This window comes from Panthera tigris, chromosome B4, assembly GCF_018350195.1.
Source record: "Panthera tigris isolate Pti1 chromosome B4, P.tigris_Pti1_mat1.1, whole genome shotgun sequence".
Taxonomy (NCBI): domain Eukaryota; kingdom Metazoa; phylum Chordata; class Mammalia; order Carnivora; family Felidae; genus Panthera; species Panthera tigris.
The window spans coordinates 75,864,728-75,882,001 of NC_056666.1; the positions used below are offsets into that span (position 1 = coordinate 75,864,728).

The 17,274-nt window shown below is 49.7% G+C and overlaps 1 protein-coding gene across 3 annotated transcripts in view; it reads right to left on the reverse strand.

Annotated features, from left to right (window-relative positions):
- Nucleotides 1-15,409, reverse strand: part of NCKAP5L (NCK associated protein 5 like) — a 32,899-nt gene extending 17,490 nt beyond the window's left edge. Inside the window, exon 1 of one of the 3 annotated variants that reach the window (XM_042992239.1) lies at nucleotides 15,325-15,409. The gene's annotated coding sequence lies outside the window, so the exon portion shown is untranslated. The remainder of the gene's footprint in view (nucleotides 1-15,324) is intronic. The other 2 variants (XM_042992236.1, XM_042992233.1) reach the window with 2 other exon arrangements.
- Between the last annotated feature and the right edge of the window lie 1,865 nt (nucleotides 15,410-17,274).

Here is a 17,274-nt window from a genome sequence, read left to right on the forward strand (position 1 = left end):
CCAGACAGTATCAGCCCTGGGTCGGGGAGGGATAGAGGGACTGAGGCCCCAGGGCATTCCTGGCCTGAAAGCAGCCACCTTAATCCCTGCCCAAAGCATCTTTCAGCCCTAAGAATTCCAACTGGTCTCCTCCCCCCTCATGGAAAGAGGACAGACAAGAATTTCCTTCCCTCCTCCCGACAACTGGCCCCAAGACACAATAGCCCTACTGAGAGGCTTGTGTCCATGGGGAAGGGGCCCCCAGCATCTCCTTCCAACTTCCTCTTCACAAGAGGACTTTGGATGCAAGAGCTTCCATCCCATGGTGTGGGTTCTTTCTTCCTTCCTTTCTTTCTTTCTTTCGTAAGTTCATTTATTTATTTTGAGAGAGAGAGAAAGCACGAGCAGAGGAGGGGCAGAGAGAGGAGACAGCAAGAATCCCAAGCAGGCTCCGCACTGCCAGCGCAGATTCTGACACAGGGCTCGAACTCATGAACCTAAAGATCATGACCTGAGCTGAAGTCAGAGGCTTAACCAACTGAGCCACCCAGGCGCCCGTGGGTTCTTTCTAACCTCGGTCTCCTGCCCTCCAGGCAGGCTGGAGGAAGGGCAGTTGAGCCCCAAAGTCTTAGACTTCAACACCCCTTACCTCTCTTCTCCTAGTTCCTTCATGCTCCCTGCCCACAGCATAACCCAACAACAACAAAAAGCAGCTGCTGGGGGTAGGCAGAGGAAAGGGGCTCAGACACAGACACAAAGTGTTTATTTATAGGGCCACATGGCCAGGGGCTCTGTGGCCGAGAAGCCTAGTCCCCACTCCCGAAAGCCCAGCCGGACCCATCTTAGCCAAAAGGCAGAAGATTTAGAGTCTAGTCCCAGCACTGCAATTTACTTGCTGTGTGACTTTAGGCAAATCACTTTAGTCTCTCACAAGTTCCTTTACGCCAAGTGGAAGCTGTTCTAGAACCATGTTCTCAAAATGCGGTCCAGGGGCCCTGATGTTCTTCCAAGGAATCCACGGAATCAAAACTATTTTCATAATACTACTAAGACACTATACTACATTACTCTCATGTAGACACTATATTAATGTACATTAATGTAGATACTACACTAACTCTCATTCTCTGAGTATACAGTGGCATTTTCCAGAGACTATGTGTTATGTGATATCACAACAGACTGAATACAGAAGCAGATATGAGAATCCAGCTGCCTTTTATTGTCAGACGTGACAGATATGCCAGAATGAAGAACAATGCCATTCTTTTCACTATTTTTTTGCTTTGGAAAATATACAGTTACTTAAAATATGTCAACATGTAATGGGTTTATTATTATTATTTTAACTTAATTAGATGTTGAAAACTCTCAGTACTAATTTACATGACAGTAAATGTCAATAGGTATACCCCATATAAACCTCAACCGACTGAGCCACCCAGGCGCCCCTGATTGCACACTTTAAATAGGTGAGTCATATGGGATGTGAACTATGTCTCACAACTTAAAAAGGGGCACCTGGTGGGCGCCTGGTGGCTCAGTCGGTTGAGCTTCCGACTTCGGCTCAGGTCACGATCTCGCGGTCTGTGAGTTCGAGCCCCGCGTCGGGCTCTGTGCTGACAGCTCGGAGCCTGGAGCCTGCTTTGGATTCTGTGTCTCCCTCGCTCTCTGCCCCTCCCCCACTCATGTTCTGTCTCAGAAATAAACATTAAAAAAAAAATTTGTTTAAAAAAAGGGCACCTGGGTGGCTTGGTCAGTTAAGCATCCAACTCCTGATACTGGCTCAGGTCATGATCTTTGGGGGTCCTCACATTTTTAGAGGTTGGAGGGGTCCTCAGGTCAAAACAGCCTGAGAGTCACTTTTCTTTTTTGTTTTTAATTTTTTTTTTAATGTTTATTTTTGAGAGACAGAGCACGAGCGGGGGAGGAAGAGAGAGAGAGGGAGACACAGAATCCGAAGCAAGTTTCAGGCTCTGAGCTGTCAGCACAGAGCCTGACGCGGGGCTCAAACTCATGAACTGTGAGATCATGACCTGAGCCGAAGTCGGATGCTTAACCGACTGAGCCACCCAGGTGCCCCAAGAATCACTTTTCTAGAAGTGTTTTCCGACAGAACTTTCTGTGATGATGAAATGTTTACTCTGTACTGTCCAATATGGTAGCCACTGGCTGTATGTAGCTATTGGGCACCCGACATGTAGCTAGTTCAATTGAGTAACTGCATTTTACGTTTGAATTACCACATGCAGCTACTTTACCGGATGGTAGAGTTCTAGAAGATCGCCAGGATTCCCTGACTTGAGCCTTCTGGGCCAATGCTTTCTTTCCACACAGAGTCTAGAGGATGGGGTAGCACAGGACTTGACCCTCACTCCTGTCCCCAGGCTTTTGCTTACGTTATTTCTTATCCTCTCCTCACCAAAGGAAAGCCGTCCCAGCCAGATCACCGCCAGTCCTGCCTGGCACTCCTACCCCAGTTCCCTGTTAGATCTGCAGTATATAGGGCTTCACGCCTACTCCACTCCCTCAGTCGCCTGCCCTATCACCTGCCCTGGTTTCCCCAGAGGGTCAAAATCAGCAGAGGGAAAACCCCTCAGATCTCTTGCCACCCGGCCCCTCGGAACCCTCCCACCTCCTCATCTCCTCCCGTTGACAACAGAGGGTCTGTCATCTTCCCAGGGAAGGTCAGGCCTTCCTGCCCCGGCCTATCCCCATTTAGGTCTTGAGTATTTACCTCCTGAAGAGACCCTTCCCACCCGCCTTTAAAACTTCTGAGGCTGTCTTTCATCTGAAAAATAATCTTGCCCGACATTTCTAGATGCTGCCCTCTTCTGCCTTCCACAACCAAACTTCTCAAAACAAAAACAAAAACAACAAAAAAACCCCTCCTCACGTCTTACTCCTTCCTCAGCCTGGTCCAATGTCAGCAGTAACTGCCACACTGCTAAATCCATACAATATTTTCCCATCCCTGTTGCCTTCTCAGGCACAAGTGCCTCTAGTGGCCACTTCCTCATAGACTTTTTTTTTTTTAAGGTTAAAAAAAATGTTTATTTTGAGAGAGACAGAGAGAGAATGTGCAAGTGGGGGAGGGGCAGAGGGAGAGAGAGAATCCCAAGCAGGCTCCATGCTGTCAGCACAGAGACTAACCCAGGGCTTGATCTCGTGAACTGTGAGATCATGATCTGAGCCAGTATCAGGAGTTGGATGCTTAACTGACCAAGCCACCCAGGTGCCATTTTTTTAAACAAAATTTTTTTTAAATGTTTATTTCTGAGACAGAGCATGAGTGGGGGAGGGGCAGAGAGCGAGGGAGACACAGAATCCGAAGCAGGCTCCAGGCTCCGAGCTGTCAGCACAGAGCCCGACGCGGGGCTCGAACTCACAGACCGCAAGATCGTGACCTGAGCCGAAGTCGGAAGCTCAACTGACTGAGCCACCCAGGCGCCCCAACAGGTGCCCCTTTTTAAGTTGTGAGACATAGTTCACATCCCATATGACTCACCTATTTAAAGTGTGCAATCAGGGGCGCCTGGGTGGCTCAGTCGGTTGAGCGTCCAACTTCGGCTCAGGTCACGATCTCATGGTCTGTGAGTTTGAGCCCCGCGTCGGGCTCTGTGCTGACAGCTCGGAGCCTGGAGCCTGCTTCAGATTCTGTGTCTCCCTCTCTCTCTGACCCTCCCCCGTTCATGCTCTGTCTCTCTCTGTCTCAAAAATAAATAATAAAACATTAAAAAAATTAAAAAAAAATAAAGTGTGCAATTAATGGTTCGTAGTGTAATCACAGATATATGCAACTGTGACAACTTCAGAATGTTTTCATTACCCTTTAATTAGCATCCCCTCACCCTCAACCCTAGGCAACCAGTAATCTATTTTCTGTCTCTATAGATCACCCTATTCTGGACATTTCATATGAATGGAATCGTAGTAGAGGTCGTCTTTGTGAACGGCTTCTTTCACTTGGCACGTTTTCAAGGTTCATCCACGTCGAAGCACATATCGGTACTACACTCCTTTTTCATGACCAAATAATATTCCATTGTATGAATACGCTATCAGTTGTTCATCCATTCATCTGTTGATGGACGTTTGGGCTGTTTCCACTTTTTGGCTGTCCCGAATAATGCTGCTATGAGCATCTATGTGCAAGTTTTCATGTGGATTTATGTTTTCATCTCCCTTGGGTATATACCTAGGAGTGGACCTGCTGGATCCTACGGTAACTTTAGGTTTACCTTTTGGAGGAACTACCAAGCTGTTTTCCAAACTGAATGCACCATTTTACAGTCCGGCCAACAGTGTACAAGGGTTTCTCCGTTGCTCCATGTCCTCACTGCTTGTTATTGTCTGATTTCCTGGTTTTAGTCACCCTAGCAAGTGTGATACGATATCTCATTCTGGTTTTGATTTTTGGTTCCCCAGTTAGTGATGTTGAGCATCTTTTCATGTGCTTATTGGCCATCTGTGTATCTTCCGTGGAAGAATGTCCATTCAGATCCCTGTTCATTCTTAAATAGATTATATGGGGTTTTTAAATTTATTATTATTATCATCATTTTAAATGTTTATTTATTTTGAGAGAGAGAAAGAAAGCTGGGGAGGGGCAGAGAGAGAGAACCCCAAGCAGGCTCTGCACTGTCAGCGCAGAGCCTGATGCAGGGCTCGAATTTATGTACCCGTGAGATGGTGACCTGAGCCAAAATCGAGAGTTGGACACTTAACCGACTGAGCCACCCAGGTGCCCCAATTATGTTTTTTTTTTTAATTGAGTTGTATTCAAAATATATATAAAAAATCCTCACAAGTCTCTTATATATTATTTGCAAGTATTTTCTCCCATTCTATAGCTTGTCTTTGATGGTGACCGCTTTCTCCTGGATGACTTTTCCCTTTTTTACGATGCTCCTCCCTGCCCTTGCCCCAGCCATCTTGCACCTCTACTTCTGTGTGTATTTTAAAACTTAGCATGGTTTTGTAGGGTTGTGTATACACACACACACACTTAAAAAAAAATAGACATAGCACCATGTTCTTCTCACTGTTCTATACCTTTCTTTAGAAAAACAATTAAAAAAAAAAAAAAAAACACCAAACCACAGACTTTATTTGGCTTTTACCAGTTTTTCCACTGATGTCCGCTCCACTGATGTTTTCTAATCCAACATCTAGGATCCCACACTGTATTTAATCACCAAATCTCCTTATTCTCCTATGATTCATGATAGTTCCTCAGTCTTTGTCTTTCATGACCTTGACATTTTGGAAGGGAAGGGAATGGATCAGGTCAGTATTTTAGAGAACGTTCCCTTATTGGGGTTTGGTTGATGTTTTCTCCAGTTAGACTGAGGTTCTGAATTTTTAGAAGGAATACCATAGAGGGTGCCCTTCTCAGTGCATCGTATCAGGGGTATAATGTTGCGACGTCTTATGACTGGTGAGGTTAACCTTGACCACCTGGTTAGACGGTATCTGCTAGTGGGTTTATCCACTGTAAAGTTACTATTTTTCCTTTTGTAATTAGTAACCAGTTTGGGGGGCAATACTTATTGACCATGCAAACACCCTGTTTCTTCTTAAATTCTCACCCACTAACTTTAGGATTCATCAGTGGATCTTGCTCGCAGCAATTGTTATAGCATTCTAATGATAATTTCTGATTGCCTTCATTCCTTACACATTTATTAATGAGAAGTTTTCTATAAGGAAAAGCCGTCCCTTCACTGCCACTGATTTACCTAATTACATATTTATATTAGCACAAACTCATGGATATTTTATTCTTTGGATTATAATCCAAAGAATATATATATAATAGTATCATCATTGACTTCATTGCTTAAATTCCAGCCTTGATCATGGAGAACTCTTTCAGGCTGGCTCCTGTATCCTTTCAACATGCCCCCATATAAAGAAAATGTATTTACTTAAAAAAAAACTTTTTTTTAACATTTATTCATTTTTGAGAGAAAGAGAGAGAGAGTGTGAGTGAGGGAAGGGCAGAAAGAGAGGGAGACAGACAGAATCCGAAGCAGGCTCCAGGCTCTGAGCTGTCAGCATAGAGCCTAATGTAGAGCTTGAACACATGAACCGTGGGATCATGGCTTGAGCTGAAGTCGGACATTCAACTGACTGAGCCATCCAGGCGCCCCGAAAATGTATTTACTTTTTAACATCTGCTTACTTTCTGGCACCATAAAATGTTCCAGACTTATCTTATATTTTCCCTGCCACAATCACTTTTCCAAGAAGCTCCACCAGAGCAATCATCTTTCTAAAACTGTAAGTCTAATTGTGTCCCTCCTGCCTCAAATCTTCCCATGACCTCTGAGTGCCTCGGGGACAGACCAAAGCCCTCGGCACAGTCCTGGAAGCCCTGCCCTGGCCCCAGAGCAATTCTCCTGAAAAGCCATCCTGAACTGATGCTGCCCACATTGATCTGTCTTCTTGAAGTGCCTCCTGCAGGACCAACTGTACTGTGTCCTGTTCTCTAGTCCTCCCCTATGAGGAAGACGGGACTTCCCGGGCTATCAGAAGGGGAGCTCCCCGAGGAGCCCTGCCTACATAATTGTACCCCCACCTGCTGCCAGTGCACTGCTTCTGTCCACGAGGCCCTGAACCTGGTGATCTCCTTTCATTCCAGACAGAATAAGACCAGAAAGAAGAGATGGTGGGCTCATCAGGGTCTCTTCAAGACCCCCAACTGCGCCCCATCCAAATGGCTCTGAGGGCCCATATGACAAACCATGCTGAGAGGTGAGGAAGGGACAGTTTCAGATTTGTCCCTATCCAAGCCCTCAACCCACTCCCAAGCCTCAGTGGTTCCCTCTGGCAAATGGGACTAATCTATTTATTTTGAGGATATTTCCAAACAGATCACTCAGTGGGAGTCACAACACTGGGTACTGGGGGGCCACTCAGAGAAGGATCAGTTCTTCTCACCTCTTGGGGCTTGCAGTCTGTTGGGGGACATAAGACATGTAGGTGATAGCTGTACTGTGAAGGAAGTCCCACGAGAGAATTTTTTTTTTTTTGAGAACTTTAAAAACCAGGAGAGAAATATTGAGCTGCAGTTGAAACAGTTTTTTCAGAACTCAAGGCATCAAGTGAAGTGGGACTTTATAGACCCGTAGGGTTTAGGGACAAGGGAACGGCAAGGGGGTCATTCTAGGCAAAAGGCAGGCATAAACAGAAGAAGGCAGAAATCTGTGGGTGTGTACGGAAACAGAATGACTCAGTGCAGCTGGACTGAAGGGCATTTGAAGGTGAGTGTTTCCTGGTCCCCTGGCCCATGCCAGTTACTAACTCCTCTCCTATCTCCTGACCCAACAGCAGAGTCAGCATATTTTCAACACCCTGGGTGTAACCAGAGACACGTGCTGGGTCCCACAGGAAGAGCTGAGGCAGAGAGGCTCCTGGAGGCAGCAGTAGAGGCGACTGCTGAGTTGACTACTGGTACATCAGAGATCTGCTCTCAGGTCCAAGAGGAAAAGGGCCTGGGAGGCTGCATAGACTGATGGCTCTCAGGCTGCACCTGCAGGCTCTACCCTCCCAGCCCCCAGGGCTGACTCCCCCAGCTTCCTTTCTTGGCCTCTTTCTTCAAAGGGAACAGGCTTTGGCCAGCCAAATGCCTTCCACGTCCAGGCGGCTTCAGTGCTGACTTCGTGGTTGCCATTTGGCCAGAGCGCGGAGGTGACCTCCTAAGCTACCAGCTCTGGCAAGAAGAAAGCAGCCTTCCCTGGGAACAAAAGTAGCTCTGGCACACTCACAAACCCTCACTCTCTGCTCTTATTTGTGCCCACAAATGGGAGTGAGACTTCCTGGATTCCGGTTCTGGCTCAGCCACACCGAATGACCCTGGGTGAAGCCTAGAACCCTTCTGGGACTCAGTTTTCCTATCTGTAAAATGGGATGAATTCTCTGACTTCTCTCCTCCTGCAGGACATAGAAGGATGAGATCATGTCTGGAAAGGGATTGCAGCTGAGAAGACAGGTCCCCTCATGTGGGGTAGGGGGTTGAAGGTGAGGAGCTTGGCAGGGCTTTTAGGAGAAGCCCTTGGCTTTGATTCTGCCTTCTTCCCACAGGGCCCACAGGCTTCTCAGGAAAGCAGGGGGTGGGGGGCGGAGAGTGGGGAGAGGAAGGGACAGCAAAGCCAAGAGCTTTAGCCTTCTTCTAGTCCCAGGGACAGGAAGTGAGGTGCCGTCTAGAGAGGAAGTGAGAAGCAAACACCCCCCAACTTCCCCTCAGCCTGCAGTGGAAAGGAAGGTTCCAGCTTCAGCAGCCTGCAGGCCCAGAGCTGGGGACAGAAGGTGGTGGGGTGGGGGTGGGGAGGAGGCCTTATCCATGCCATCTGACAGAGAAAGGGGTTTCTTGTTTTGGACATAATAAAAGTCAAGGGGCCCAGGACATCCCGCAGACTGGGAAAGAGGTCAAGCTGAAAAACCCAGCCTTCCAGGTCACGTGGCACCACATCGCAGTCCTGGGCCCAGACCCTTGCTCCCAGCTTCATACTGTGCCATACCATGTGCCCCGCCCCCCTCGGCAACACATGCACACTCCCACACACACCAAGGTGGACCAGGTCCTCTGATTACTGGTTCTTACAATATATGCCCTTTCCTTAGCACAACACTAGCACATGGTAACTGCTGGACAGAGCTTGAGAATTCCTCAGAGGCTGGTTTTGGCCTACACCTTGGCATCTGAATGAAGTTTAGTATACGAAGCTGAACAAACCCTGCTAATGGCCTGGGGCCAACTGGGGGGGCCCTGGGTGGGTGGTAAAGATCAGAAACCAGAGACCTGACAGAGATGGAAGGAAAAAACCCATGCACACTCAGATATTGCCAACAGGTACCAGATGAAGACAATATATGCTATCTGCTGTCTTTTGGGTAAGGGAAAAAACCCAAGAATACACATTACATTCGTTTTGTGTATTCTTTTTTAAGTTTAATTTTTATTTATTTTGAGAGAGAGAGAGAGAGAGAGAATGAGCAAGGGAGAGAATGAGCGGGGGAGGGAGAGAACAAGAGAGAGGGAGAGAGAGAGAATTCCAAAAAAGCTCTACGCTGAGCATGACATGGAGCTCAATCCCACAACCATGAGATCACGACCTGAGCTGAAAGTTAAGAGTCAGTTGCTTAACCAAATGAGCCACCCAGGTGCCCCTGCGTAAAGACATTCTTGAGGGCTATGTAAAAAATAAGTGATTACCTGTAGAGGAAAAGAGGGTGGAGGTGGGAGCACAATTTCTCAACGTATACCTTTTTGTACCATTTTGATTTTTGGACTATGTTAAAAATATGTCTAATGAAAAACTGCAATACGAAACAAACAAAAAAAAGAAGGTATAACCACTTTCCCAAGTGATTTCTTTTTTTTTTTTTTTAATTTTTTTAATGCTTATTTATTTTTAAGACAGAGAGAGTGTGAGCAGGGGAGGGGCAGAGAAAGAGGGGGATACAGAATCGGAAACAGGCTCCAGGCTCTGAGCTGTCAGCATAGAGCCTGACACGGGGCTCAAACTCATGAACTGCGAGATCACGATCTGAGCCGAAGTTGGATGCTTAACCAACTGAGCTACCTACATGCCCCTCCCAGGTGATTTCTAAAGCTCATCCCAGCTGGGGATTATTAGAATGGGGAATATGGGGATATTCCCGTATTAGAAGTAGGGACCAGGTCCCTGGGACAAGGGAGTGGTGAGGAGATCTGGCTAGATGAGGCCAAAGGACACCAGTCTTCACTCCCTTTCTTCACTGAGCTAGGAGACAGGCCCTTTCACACCCAGGCTGTGGTGCAGCATGGTGGCACCAAACTATTCAGAAGGTGGTCAGGGCCGCCTCCTCCTGGGTTCATTCTAGATCGCACAGGGCAGAGGCAAAGGTGGGAGGTTGGGCAAGGGGAGAGTTTGGGGCAGATGGGAGTACACTGGGGTAAATGACACCCGGGAGTACCTGCGGCTGCTGCGGACAGGTTCTGGGGGTGTCTCAACAGGTCCTCCCATAAAAGGACCACCTGCAGCCCCCACATCAAGTCAGCTAGGGGTAAAATGAATCAGGCCACAGAACTGTGACTGCTGAGAATCCTAGGGCCACACCCCAGGAGTTCTGGGGCCCCTCACAGTCCCATCTAGGATCAACCTCATCATTCTACCCAGGGAGGGACAATTTCAAGCCCTTCATGACAGTGAGAACTGTAGACGAGTGCCCCAAGCAGCACCCACAACCACTCAAGCCTTGCAGGCATCAGCATGAGAAGCAGAATGGGGTCATCTCTCTTTTTAAAATATCTATCTATAGGGACCCCTGGGTGGCTCAGGAGGTTAAGCATCCATCTGATTCTTGATTTTAGCTCAGGTCATGACCTCACGGTTCAGGAGTTCAAGCCCCACATCAGGCTCCATGCTGATAGTGTGGAGCCTGCTTGAGATGCTCTCTCTGCTGCTCTCTCTTTCTTGCTCAAGCATAAATAAACTTAAAATTTTTTTAAGTAAAAGAAAAAATAAATAAAATAAAAAATACCTATCTATATGCATATAGATAGATATTTTTAAAATTTTTTTTTTTTTACATTTTATTTATTTTTGATAGAGAGAGACAGAGCACAAGTGGGGGAGGGGCAGAGAGAGATGGAGACACAGAATGGGAAGCAGGCTCCAGGCTCCGAGCTGTCAGCACAGAGCCCGACACGGGGCTCGAACTCACAAACCACGAGATCATGACCTGAGCCGAAGTCGGACGCTTAACTGACTGAGCCACCCAGGTGCCCGTAGATAGATATTTTTTAAAAGCTTGGTGAATACTGGAGAAATTCCAGAGCCCAAGGACAGCTATAAGGTCCAGGTAGTGTGCCTGGCTGTGCTCTTCTCAGAGGCTGCTGGATTTGTAGAAATCAGTAATAATAGCAATGATAATTCACCTTAATAACAGCCTGGCCTCCTCAGGCTTCTTTCATCTGTGTTAACTCCCAGAGCTGGGAAAATGGTAATTATTGAGCAAGTGCCACACCCCAGCTATGATGTGTTATTAATCCATCAGCACAGGCTGGGAAACTGAGGCCCAGGGAGGCTTTCCCCTCACACAGAACTAAGAATACAGGAGCTGAGGGCCACTGGGTAGTGAGGAACTGAAGGTGCTGGTTCCGTTCCTGCTGCGTTTTGGGCCAGGGCCTCTGATCTTGAATGTGTGTGGACACTCACTCTGCCAAAGTACTGCAAAGCAGATCAACAGCTGCTTTGAGCACCTCTGGATCTCCGCAACGCACACAGGCACTGCAGGGTAAGTGAGCGCTCAGCCCTCCCAACAGCCCCACACCGCGGGCGCCATCTGCAAAGTGGGAACAAGGGGCATCTTGCAGCTGGGAGGGTGGATCAGATCAGAAATATGTCTAGAAGTGGGGAGACTACTTCTCAGGGAGTCAAGCCCATCTCTGCAACCCGCTTCCAACTTTGGCACTGATTTCAAAATAACGAGACCCTTCTTATAGCAAGGTGGCGTGGTCTGTCACTGTTGTAGAAACCTGCAGAGGAGGTCCAGCTGGCCTGTGCCCTCCAGAAGGGCAGGGGAAGGTAGGCAAAGAGTCACAGACGACTAAAGATCTTTTCCCATCATGGCCATGGAGGGAAGCAGCAGAGGCTCAAATGAGGATGGGAGGGTCAACACAGAGGCACTGCCTGTGCGGAGCCATCCACAGCCTATGTGCCTGGTACTGTGGGAGATGCTGGGAACAGACACAATCTCAGCTCTGGGGAAACCGCAAGGGCCAAGCCAGGAGCAGCCAATGACCTTGTCCTCCAACCTTCCAGGGCAGGGCCTGGGGAAAAACATTAAGGGTGTTGCTCTAGGGAATTGGAAGTTATTTTTCTTCAGCATGTTAGAGCTGACCAGAGCCCCTGAGATAACACTCTGACCCTCCAAAAGTCCAGCTCTCCACAATCTCAGGTTCAAGAAATGCCCTCTCTGCTTTAAGTTTGGCCAGGCCCCTCATGCATGAGAAATTAAGGCAGGCTGGAACCATGTAAAACACTAGACCAGAGTCAGGAGCCCTGCCTCTGACACTCATCATTGCATGAATCACTTCCCCCTCTGGACTTCACAGTTTCCCCATTTTTAACACGAGGGCGTTGGACTAGATGTCTCTAGGATTCCTTCCAGCCTATGACTATGTTGTTTTGATGTGGTGGCAGATCCCAGGTTGATTTACATAAATTTGCATGTTCAATCAGAAATCCCAAACTCCAAGTATAGAAAATCCAATCAGTCCATTAGTGCAGCCAGACTAGGGCTGGAGGAGCCTGCCAGGTTCGGGTGAGGATTGTCAAAGCAGACTGTGGTAGTGGTGGTGAATTGGGGGAGGAGCCGGGGGAAGCAGGGCGAGAAGTGGCATTTGTTCTAAGGGATGCAGTTCTGGTGAGCCAGAGCTGACGGGGCCAGGGTCCCTTCTTCAGCTATCAGGCAAGGGTCCTTTTTCCTCCTGCTTCTAACGGGGCCTCTGGCTGGCCAGCCTCGGAGCCACACCCCAAGAGGAAACAGCAGCCTCTGCCTAGCAACAGCCGCATCCTTCACTCTGACAGGGACTCCACCATTAACCACTTTCTGGGAAACTGACCTCCCTGGGAGCTTCCATTCTCCAATCCAGGGACTCCTCGCAGTGAGGAAGGTTTCCTTGGGGTCTAACCTAAATACCTCCTGTTGTAGCTTCAATCCATGGGCAGCAGGGCCCAGGGAAGAGGGCTCCCCAGGCCCAGGAGAGCTAGCAATGCAGGAGAATGCGTCCCATGTCTAACCAATCCCACAGCCTCTCTAACTACCACCTCCTCTAACATCCCCCTTGGCACCTGGGAGATCAAGGATGAAAACAAACAAGGAAAACGTGAAGGCTTTGGCTCTTGGGCTAGAGAGCAAGTCCCAACCTGGAGAACCTGACTCCTGAGAAACTGTACCCCCAGGAGGGAAGGAGGCTGGGAAAGGTGGGGCTGGGGCAGTTTCTCCCTGCTGCTTGGCTGCCATGGAAGGGCTTGGGAGGCTGGCTGGACTGGATAAAGGCAGCAGGGAAGACTCCTTAAGCCCACTGCCTGGGGACTAGGTAGGGAAGAGGGGTGGGGGAGGGCACAGGTGAGGTGAGTAGGGTCAGGGAGTGAGATGGGCAACAGCAGCAGGGCTCTCGTCCTCTTCCCATAAGAGGGTGGATGAGTGTGCTGTGCTCCCTGGCTCAGATCCTAAAACAAGTCCCAACAGCTGAGATGCAAACTGTCTCCTGGGAATCTGCTTACCCTACTGGCCCTTGGCTGCCGCCCCTTCTCTCAACTCCTCCCCAAAGGCCCAACTCAAAGACTGGCCTGCCAGGATGTCTCAGCAGAGGCCTTGATGGGTGGGCCAAACCCCAGCCAACAAGAGTTCATACCCCAATCCACCAAGGGTAAGCAAGACAATGGCAGAAGAAGCAATTCTTCTCAGGCAGAATAAGGGAGTCTGCTCCTCTCCACCCCAAGGTTCCAGTCCTAAGCAACTATGACTTAGAACTGTATCACCCAACATCTACCCCTTCAAACTTCAAAGCCACCCTGCCAGAGGACCTTTCTACCTTTCAGATTCATTTATCAGTGGAACCACACAATGTCAAAAAGCGAAAGGGAATGTTAGAGCTCTCTAGTGCAATTGCTGAATTTTACAGATAGGAGAAAAAGAGCCCCAGAGAGGCAAGCTCTCTTGGCCAAAGTCACACAGCAAGCTGGGAAGAGAAGACACCAGTGCTTCTGACTCCCAGTCCACAGAGATAGCAGCCTGGTCCTCATATACATTGGTTTCTGCCTACTGTGGAACAGCCTTCTCTGCAGCCCAGGCCATCTGCCTCTCTAGGTTCCCACTCTGTTCCAAAGACCTAAACTGAAGAAAGATGCTGAAGTGCCTGAGCCACCTCATGCCGAGACGACAGACTTAGAAAACAAAGTTGAATTATGTGGGAATAGCTCCCCAGACAGGAATACATGTTTCTCTGAAGTAGGAAACCCACTAACCCTAGGCTGTTCACAGAAAGTCAGGGAACCAATACGAGAAGTGAATTTTGTGTCTCCCTTCTTGAAAGACCAGGGGTCTTGGAGTCAGCTGGCATAATGTCTTCCAAGAGAGGGTCTGCAACAAGACGACTAGGCTGGGTTCATTTTTTCCAAAAGTACTGTCCATAGAATGGTTAGACACTGACTCCCTCTCTCCTGTCCCCCAGGACCACCCCTGTCCCAGGCATCTTCCTCCAGCCACTACCTCTGGCAGACAGTTGTGCTTAGGCAAGAGGACCCGTGGAGAGGGCGAGGGTGGTTGGGAGGGAATAAGAGGGGTTTGCCTTCACAGCCAGGAACCCATCAGTGTAAGACCCCCCTGGTTCCTCAGAAAGGCGAGCATTTGCGAAGTAGCAGCTGGCAGGCTGGATGGATAGAGCTGAGAACCTGGAAAAACAGGCCTGCGGGAGGTGAGGGACCTTCGTGCCCTTGGGGCAGTGCCAGGACTGGAGACATGGGGCCTTGGGCCCAGAATAAGGATAAGGGGGCTGGGGTTCGGTGAGCCGCTTTTCTAGTCGGCCTAGGCCAGGGGAGTGTCGGGCACAGATAAATTCTCTGCATTCTTCTGGCACCGCAGCCAGGACCCAGAGAGCCTTTTCTGCAGGCGCTGCCCTGGCCCCACACCCTGCCCAGCCCTTCTCCCTCCCTCAGTCTCTCTTTAGTGTTCAGCCTCCCGGCCCCCGCCTCCTTCCTTCCCGCAGCCCCTCAAAGCCACGGAAGGATTGTTCCTAGAGACCCTGATCTCTCCGCCTCTCCCCATCTTCCCCACGCCCTACCGCCCCAGGCCACGGGGACTGCAAGGAGGGCGAAGAGGAGCCCGGGGCTCGTCTCCGCGCCTGCGCTTTGGGGAGAGCCTCCCTCCCCCCTGCGCAACAACCCCGCACCGCTAAGCGGCACCCGGACAGTGGGATGCGGGTGGGGTGGGGTGCGCAGCTGGGGCAAGGTCAGTGCTTTCAAAGAGGGAGGGAGACCGGCCCCCGGAACATCCCCCTGTCCCGAAAGTTTCCCTTCCGGGGCCATGGAGTGTGCGCGAGGATGGCGCGGGGGGCGGTAGGGGGTGGGGTAGGGGTGGACAGAGTCGCAGCCGGACCCCCCACCCCCACCCCGGGACAGTGCGGCGGGAGGGAGGGGCAGGCAGCTAGGTCCGGGCAGGAAGGCGCGCCGCCCCCTCCGACCCAAGGCTGCCACGAGAGCCTTACCCTTCAAACCGCCCACCCCCAGCCTAGAGCTTACAGACCCTCCAGTCGCCGGCTTTTAAATCCCAAGTAGGCCTGGAACTCACCGAAATGAGGTGCTGAACTGGGCCAGGGCAGGCCGGATCCGCCGGGTCCATGGCCGCGGCTCGGGGGCGGGGGGCAGAAGAAGGGGGGTGCTGGGGCCGCCTCTTGATGTCAAGGCTTTAAAGGGGCCAGTGAGCCCCGCCCCTCGCCGAGACCCCGCCTCCCTCCTTCCGCACAGCCAATCCACGTTCGCCCTGGATGCGCGCCCCTCCCAGCCCCCTCCAGATGTTCCCAGGACGAGAGCTAAGTCAGCCCGTCCGGAGAGCGCCGCTTCCGCCCCGGTGGGAAGGACCTCCCCTCCCCCTATAGAGAAACACTCTCCTCTGGCCCGGTGGGGTCCGGTTTGGTAAACCTTCCCGGTGCGGGGGGTAGAAGAAGCCGCGCTGGGCTGGGCGGGGGTGGAATGGGGGGCATCTACAGCACAGAAAACTAAGTAGGTACGCGCGGAGCCACGGGCATGCGCATCCGCTTCTGTGGGGCTGGGCGTGCACGTGTATGTGTGGTTGTGAGCCTTGGTGTTTGTAATTTGCCTTCCTGCTTACGTGTGGGGTGTAAATCTATGGGAAGACGCTCGAGTGCCTCCTTGGCCTTAAATGCTCCCTCCTCACTTTTCCTCCTCCGGATCGGTATCGGGTCTTCCCAGTAATATGGAAAACTGGGCGTTGGGAACGGGCTCCACTCTTTAGAGTAGCGCTGATTTCCTCACTGGAAGAGGTTAAGGCTGAGCAGAAAAAGGATATAACCTTGTTCTCAGCCACTTGCTATCTCGGTGGAGACAAGTAGAACTACCCTCAGGCTTAAAAGAAGAAAGCAAACACCCACCTAGGCCCCTGCAGGGCCTCAGAGCTCCCTTCAGTATCATTCTCATTGGTGCTGGATTAAACATCTATTTGCCCTTGTCTGGATACCGTATAATCTTCACAAACTGCATCATAGTGACTGGCCTGTTAATGCAAGTTCTGAATGGGGTTCTGCAGAGAAATACAAAGGGCTCCCTAGCCCATTTTATTAAAATTGCTTCTGTTGTGGGTATACACGGAAAGTAGTAATGCATTATATTAGCCCAATAAAGGAACATAAAAGCTGAGGGATCTTGGGGTGCTCACATTGTCTAGGATTAATTAAGAGTTCCTCTCTGAAGGAGAGAGGACTTGGGAATGGGATTTGAAGGGCAGAGAGAACTTGAGCAAATTCAGACAGGGTAAGGACACAAAGCGACCTAGGTAGGAAAGAGCAGATTAGTTGCATGGGACAGTGAGATCACTTGGTAGGGTGGGAAGTAGAAGTTAGCGGAGGAGGTTTTTGTACTGAGATCAGAATGAGGATATGGATTTGACAAGACAAGAGATAAAGAAGTCATTTTGGGTTCTTGAGCACAGAAATGAGTGCCTGAGGTCAATTATTGGAGCCTAAAAGATGTCATAATGGTTCTTCCCACCAACTCTCTCACCTTTGGTTTAAAACAAACTTTATTGATTGATTTATCCTTAACATACAATAAAATGCACAGATCTTAGGTGTTTTGTTTGGTGAATTTCAACAATAACATACACCGATGGAACACCCTGAAGAAGAAACTGAACCATCACCCCAGAAAATTCCCTCATGCCCCTTTATATTTACAGTGAACTACCCTGCACCTACCACCACCCACCCCCGGCAACCTCCTGAATTCTATCACCATAGTTTTGTCTATTCTTGGATTTCACATAAGTGCAATCAAATAGTATGCACTTTCTTGTGTCTATATTCTCTTTTTTCTTTTACGTTTATTTATTTTCGACAGAGAGAAAGAGCATGAGTGGGGGAGGGGCAGAGAGAGGGAGACACAGAATCTGAAGCAGGCTCCAGACTCTGAGCTGTCAGCACAGAGCCCAATCCGGGGCTCGAACTCACCGACTGCGAGATCATGATATGAGCCAAAGTTGGACGCTCAACCTACTGAGCCACCC